We start from the raw sequence: 6,272 nt of genomic DNA on the forward strand, positions 1-6,272 counted from the left end.
GCAGCGTCATACCCAAGAAGACTCAAGGCTGTAATCACTGCCAAAAGTGCCTCGACAAAGTACTGAGTAAAGGGTCTGAATACTTATGCACAGTGCCTTGCAAAAGTATTCATCCCCCTTGGCGATTTTCCTATATCTGTATATAGGACCACTTTAAGCTGTACACTCCACAGAGCTGGGCTTTACGGAAGAGTGGCCAGAAAAAAAAGCCATTGCTTAAAGAAAAAATTAAGCAAACACATTTGGTGCTTGCCAAAAGGTATATGTGGGAGACTCCCCAAACATATGGAAGGAGGCACTCTGGTAAGATGAGACTAAAATGTAGCTTTTGAACATCAAGGAAAACGCGATGTCTGGCGCAAAACAACACCTCTCATCACCCCGAGAACAGCATCCACACAGTGAACTATGGTGGTGGCAGCATCATGCTGTGGAGATGTTTTTCATCAGCAGGGACTGGAAAGCTGGTCAGAATTGAAGGAATGATGGATTGCGCTAAATACATAGAAATCCCTGACATTTAATCCTTGTAACAATTACCTGTTTTGGGTCAGTTAGGATCACCACTTTATTTTAAGAGTGTGAAATGTCAGAATAATAGTAGAGAGAATTATTTATTTAAGCTTTTATGTCTTTCATCACATTCCTAGTGGGTGAGAAGTTTACACACACTCAATAAGTAGGAATAGCCTTTAAATTGTTTAACTTGGGTCAAATGTTTCAGGTAGCCTTCCACAAGCTTCCCACAATATGTTGGGTGAATTTTAGCCCTTACTCCCCTGACAGAGCTGGTGTAATTGAGTCGGGTTTGTAGGCCTCCTTGCTGACACACACTTTTTCAGTTTTGCCCACATATTTTGTATATGATTGAGGTCAGGGCTTTGTGATGGCCGCTCCAATACCTTGACTTTGTTGTCCTTAAGCCATTTTGCCACAACTTTGGAAGTATGCTTGTCATTTGGAAGACCCATTTGCGACCAAGCTTTAACATGAGATATTGCTTCAATATATCCACATAATTTTCCTACCTCATGACACCATCTATTTTGTGAAGTGCACCAGTCCCTCCTGCAGCAAAGCACCCCCACAACATGATGCTGCCACCCCCATGCTTCAAGGTTGGGATGGTGTTCTTCAGCTTGCAAGCCTCCAAACATAATGGACATTATGGCCAAACAGTTCTATTTTTGTTTCATCAGACCAGAGGACATTTCTACAAAAAGTACAATCTTTGTCCCCATGTGCAGTTGCAAACTGTGGTCTGGAGCAGTGGCTTCTTCCTTGCTGAACAGCCTTTCAGGTTATGTCGTTATAGGACTTGTTTTACAGTGGATATAGATACTTCCCATGATGTCAAGCAAAGAAGCACTGAGTTTGAAGGTAGGCCTTGAAATACATCCACAGATACACCTCCAATTGACTCAAATGATGTCAATTATCCTATCAGAAGCTTCTAAATATGTAAACAGAAGCTTATCTGAAGCTTCATAATTTTCTGGAATTGTCCAAGCTGTTTAAAGACACAGTCAACTTAGTGTTTGTACACTTCTGACCCACTGGAATTGTGATACAGTGGATTATAAGTGAAATATTCTGTCTGTAAACAATTGTTGGAAAGATTACTTGTCATGCACGAAGTAAATGTCCTAACAGACTAGTTTGTTCACAAATTTCTTGTTGAGTGGTTGAAAAATGAGTTTTAATGACTACAACCTAAGTTCATGTAAACTTGCTTTCTTCAACTGTATCTGCATGTCCAGGTCTTATATTTAGCCTCATAGTGAAGTGTTTTACCATTTTTCTTTTCAGGACAACCAGAGCTACAATTAGCATACAAAACTGGTTTACATATATAGATGTATTCATGGGTTTTATTGACAAATGTCAATAAAAAAACAAGGCCTGCCAAAGCAAAACCTGTTTAAAATGACACCAGCAGATAATGAGGCTAACCATACATTAAATTGTTTAGTGCAAATCCATCCCTTGTATTGTAGGTGCATTATTGTATATGAAAAATAAGGAGCTGACAATTTGTAGGGTAATTCAAAATGTTGAAAAGGATCTTGGGGTGCGTAATTCTACCTTGTTTATTTGCTGAGAATGATTTTAGAGTATAAGCTCAATGGCATTGAGGAGGATTGCAGATATTGTTGATGTTGGAGTTAGGTGAAGAGAGCTTTGCACAATGTTTGCAAGTCAAAACCACAATTTCCTTTACCTAAAGTACCCATTACATGTAGGCCAATGTATTTTACAGGAAGTGAGCTATAATCATCCATATCAAGACACAGGTATAATGAAAGAGCCATAAGATATAATATATGAGAATCATGATGTTAAGATACCATAATTAAATTGGTAGCATTTAACATGGGAAATTCATGCACAGAGTTTAATTTACAATGTTTTGTATTACTGGTGATTTCTACCCTTTGGTGGGCAAATGTAATCAAAATTAGTCAACACATTCACAAAGTGGCCTTGATCAGTTTTGAGGTTCAGATTGATTGAGTTTCATAGCTAGCTAACAGAACAAGCAAACATTGTTGTGCAAATCTCTCTTCACCCACCAAAACTCTCTGCAATCCTCCTCCATGCCATTGACCATATGATGTTGTCTCTGTATTCTAGCAAAGCGACATCATATAGAATTGGAAAACCAGACAGAGCAATGATTGGCTTTCCCCCATCTTTTTTGGTCTTGCTTGCCCGGAACTAATGGCATACGGAACTGTTCATGAACAGAAGTTTTTCAAGCACATGCTCCTCACCTGATTGGTTAACAGTAGTGGTGTGGGTGTGCAATTTGCAGGAAGTAGAGCTGAACTATTTCTACAGCTTTGCTAGTAGGGTCCTCACCACTCACCATACCACAATCCCCTGGAATTGCTCTGCGTGCCCCCTATGAAAATGAATGGGGGCCGAACATTGTCTGACGATTTGGTGAAGTGGTGAAAACAAAATGTTATCAAGTACCACTACCTGACCGATCCATCCTCCTGAAGAGTCTTAGCAGTCGGCGCCATGCAAAAAGCTAGCTATTCGCTGGTGCAGTGGGGACACTTCAGACTGAAGAGAAGTTTTACACATCCCCATGTGCTACACTTGCATTCAGAGCACTTTTTTCACCTACAACATTTTTGCCAGAGTTAGTGATACAACTATTGAGTGCACAGATTCAAAATCGGCAAATGTAGTTCTGCTTCACAGAAGTGAAGTCGCAAGTTTAGTAAATGAGTTGCATTCATTCTCAAATTCAGATGCATGCTTGCAAATTTTATAGAATTTATTCACATATCAAGTGACATGTTTGGCAAGTGTTGTTGTATTTATTTCCACGTCACGTGCTTGCGAGTTGCATTTATTCTCAAAAGCAGGAAATGTTCTTTAATAATTTAAAATACGCTCAGCATCATTGCAAAGCATGAGATTAGCTTTAAAACTGCACATTTTCCTCTCAGCCTCATGGCAAAATGTGTAGATTATCATGAAATTAGCTATAAAACAGAACATTTTTCTCTTTGACCCATGGTAACATTTGGAGAATTGTTGGAAGTTAGCGGTCCCACCCCAAAAATCCTAAATTATTATTTCATTTATTTATTTTTTTGGGGGGGGGCTGCATGGCGGGAAACGTTACTCCCTGTTGACAAAGAAAAATATCCCTGGGTTACGACTGGGCACAGATTCAGGACACACTGAGAAGTAATCCGATTAACATGGCAAAGGAACCACACATTTGTTTTATATGTAATTAGGAGATCAAACAGATGCTATAGTGTGAGTTCTCATGAGTACTTAACAGAGCTTATTATCTTATCTTGCGTGTACACACTAGAGGTCGACCGATTAATCGGAATGGCCGATTAATTAGGGTCGATTTCAAGTTTTCATGACAATCAGAAATCTGTATTTTTGGGCCCCGATTCCCCCCACCCCATTTTTTTACACCTTTATTTAATCTTTATTTAACTAGGCAAGTCAGTTAAGAACACATTCTTATTTTCAATGACGGCCTAGGACGGTGGGTTAACTGCCTCGTTCAGGGGCAGAAAGACAGATTTTCACCTTGTCAGCTCGAGGGATTCATTCTTGCAACCTTACAGTTAACTAGTCCAACGCAATAACGACCTGCCTCTCTCTCGTTGCACTCCACAAGGAGACTGCCTGTTACACAAATGCAGTAAGCCAAGGTAAGTTGCTAGCTAGCATTAAACTTATCTTATAAAAAACAATCAATCATAATCACTAGTTAACTACACATGGTTGATATTACTAGATATTATCTAGCGTGTCCTGTGTTGCATATAATCTGACTGAGCATACAAGTATAGAAGTATCTGACTGAGTGGTGGTAGGCAGAAGCAGGCGTGTAAACATTCATTCAAACAGCACTTTCATGGGTTTTTCCAGCAGCTCTTCATTGTGCAAGCATTGCGCTGTTTATGACTTCAAACCTATCAACTCCCGAGATGAGACTGGTGTAACCGAAGTGAAATGGCTGGCTAGTTAGCGCGCGCTAATAGCGTTTCAAACTTCACTCGCTCTGAGCCTTGGGTGGTTGTTTCCCTTGCTCTGCATGGGTAACGCTGCTTCGATGTGGTTGCTGTTGTCGTTGTGTTGCTGGTTCGAGCCCAGGGAGGAGCGAGGAGAGGGACGGGAGCTATACTGTTACACTGGCAATACTAAAGTGCCTATAAGAACATCCAATAGTCAAAGGTTAATGAAATACAATAAATCGGTATCTGTATAGGCGTTGAAAAATCATAATCGGTCGACCTCTAGCACACACACACACACACACAATACCTCTCCGATGCCCTCCAGCACTCTGACAACGATGAGGTAACCTGCACCCAGGTCGGCAGCCATGGGGGTGAGGAGGGTGAAGATTACAGTTCCCAGGATTCCTAGGCCCAGCAGCCATTTGGCCCCATACTTGCTTGCCAGGTAGCCCCCTGGGATCTGAGTCAGGATGTAGCCGTAGAAGAAGGAGCCCAGGATCTAGCCCTGGGTCTCAGAGTCCCAGTCGTACACACTGACCTAGCAGACACACATACACAGACAATCCTTAGTCTGTCTGGCCAGAGCAAACAAGAGTCAACACATACGGTTGCTTATCATGTGGTGTTGTGATTAAGCGTCACAACCACAGTGAGGTTGTGTAATGTGTGCAGTCATAGTGGTTGCAGTATTACATTATTTCTCAAAGTGTGGTTGTGTTTGGGGCGAGCAGGGCTGGTGTGGTGATACGCACAGTGTGGTTGTGCTTGGGGAGAGCAGGGCTGGGGTGATGATAAGCACATTGTGGTTGTGCTTGAGGTGAGCAGGGCTGGGGTGATGATACGCACAGTGTGGTTGTGCTTGGGGCGAGCAGGGCTGGGGTGGTGATACGCACAGTGTGGTTGTGCTTGGGGCGAGCAGGGCTGGGGTGGTGATACGCACAGTGTGGTTGTGTTTGGGGCGAGCAGGGCTAGGTGGTGATACGCAAAATGTGGTTGTGCTTGGGGCGAGCAGGGCTGGGGTGATGATACGCACAGTGTGGTTGTGCTTGGGGCGAGCAGAGCTGGGGTGGTGATACGCACAGTGTGGTTGTGCTTGGGGCGAGCAGGGCTGGGGTGATGATACGTACAGTGTGGTTGTGTTTGGGGCGAGCAGGGCTGGTGTGGTGATACGCACAGTGTGGTTGTGTTTGGGGCGAGCAGGGCTGGTGTGGTGATACGCACAGTGTGGTTGTGCTTGGGGCGAGCAGGGCTGGGTGGTGATACGCACAGTGTGGTTGTGCTTGGGGCGAGCAGGGCTGGGTGGTGATACGCACAGTGTGGTTGTGCTTGGGGCGAGCAGGGCTGGGGTGTGCAGGACACACTGATGTGGTGGATTTGCAGCTGGCGTCTGTGTTAAGCATGTCAACACTGAGGTTGACCCTAAGGGCATAAGCCACAAATAAACCATAACAGGAGACCAGTGATAGACCGTACCTCAACGAGCAGCATGCAGGGACTGAAGGAGAGAGGGAGGGGAGAGATAGAAGGAGAGAGTAGAGGGAGACCAGAGAGAGTTGTAAGATGCTGTAACCTGTTGGAAATGGACCAGACACAGTAAAATATCACAATAATCAATTATTATTCAAATATGCTGTATTGTCACATACACCTAATGTTGATCATAGAGGACAGCTACAGTATTAGTATAATTTTTTTCCTTCACAATATTCAACATGCATCTCTGTCTTTAGCACCATTAACTATGGCTAAAGGCTGTTTATGAGA

General features: G+C 43.1%; 1 long non-coding RNA gene across 1 annotated transcript; it reads right to left on the reverse strand.

Moving 5' to 3' along the window:
• Positions 1 to 3,508: 3,508 nt before the first annotated feature.
• On the reverse strand, positions 3,509 to 6,046 carry LOC124037350. The gene is made up of 3 exons (XR_006839170.1): positions 5,982 to 6,046; positions 4,813 to 5,046; positions 3,509 to 3,646 (listed from the first exon to the last, which is right to left on the reverse strand). It is a non-coding gene; the product is annotated as an uncharacterized LOC124037350 (long non-coding RNA).
• Positions 6,047 to 6,272: the final 226 nt, after the last annotated feature.

This window comes from Oncorhynchus gorbuscha, linkage group LG06 (genome assembly GCF_021184085.1).
Source record: "Oncorhynchus gorbuscha isolate QuinsamMale2020 ecotype Even-year linkage group LG06, OgorEven_v1.0, whole genome shotgun sequence".
NCBI lineage: Eukaryota > Metazoa > Chordata > Actinopteri > Salmoniformes > Salmonidae > Oncorhynchus > Oncorhynchus gorbuscha.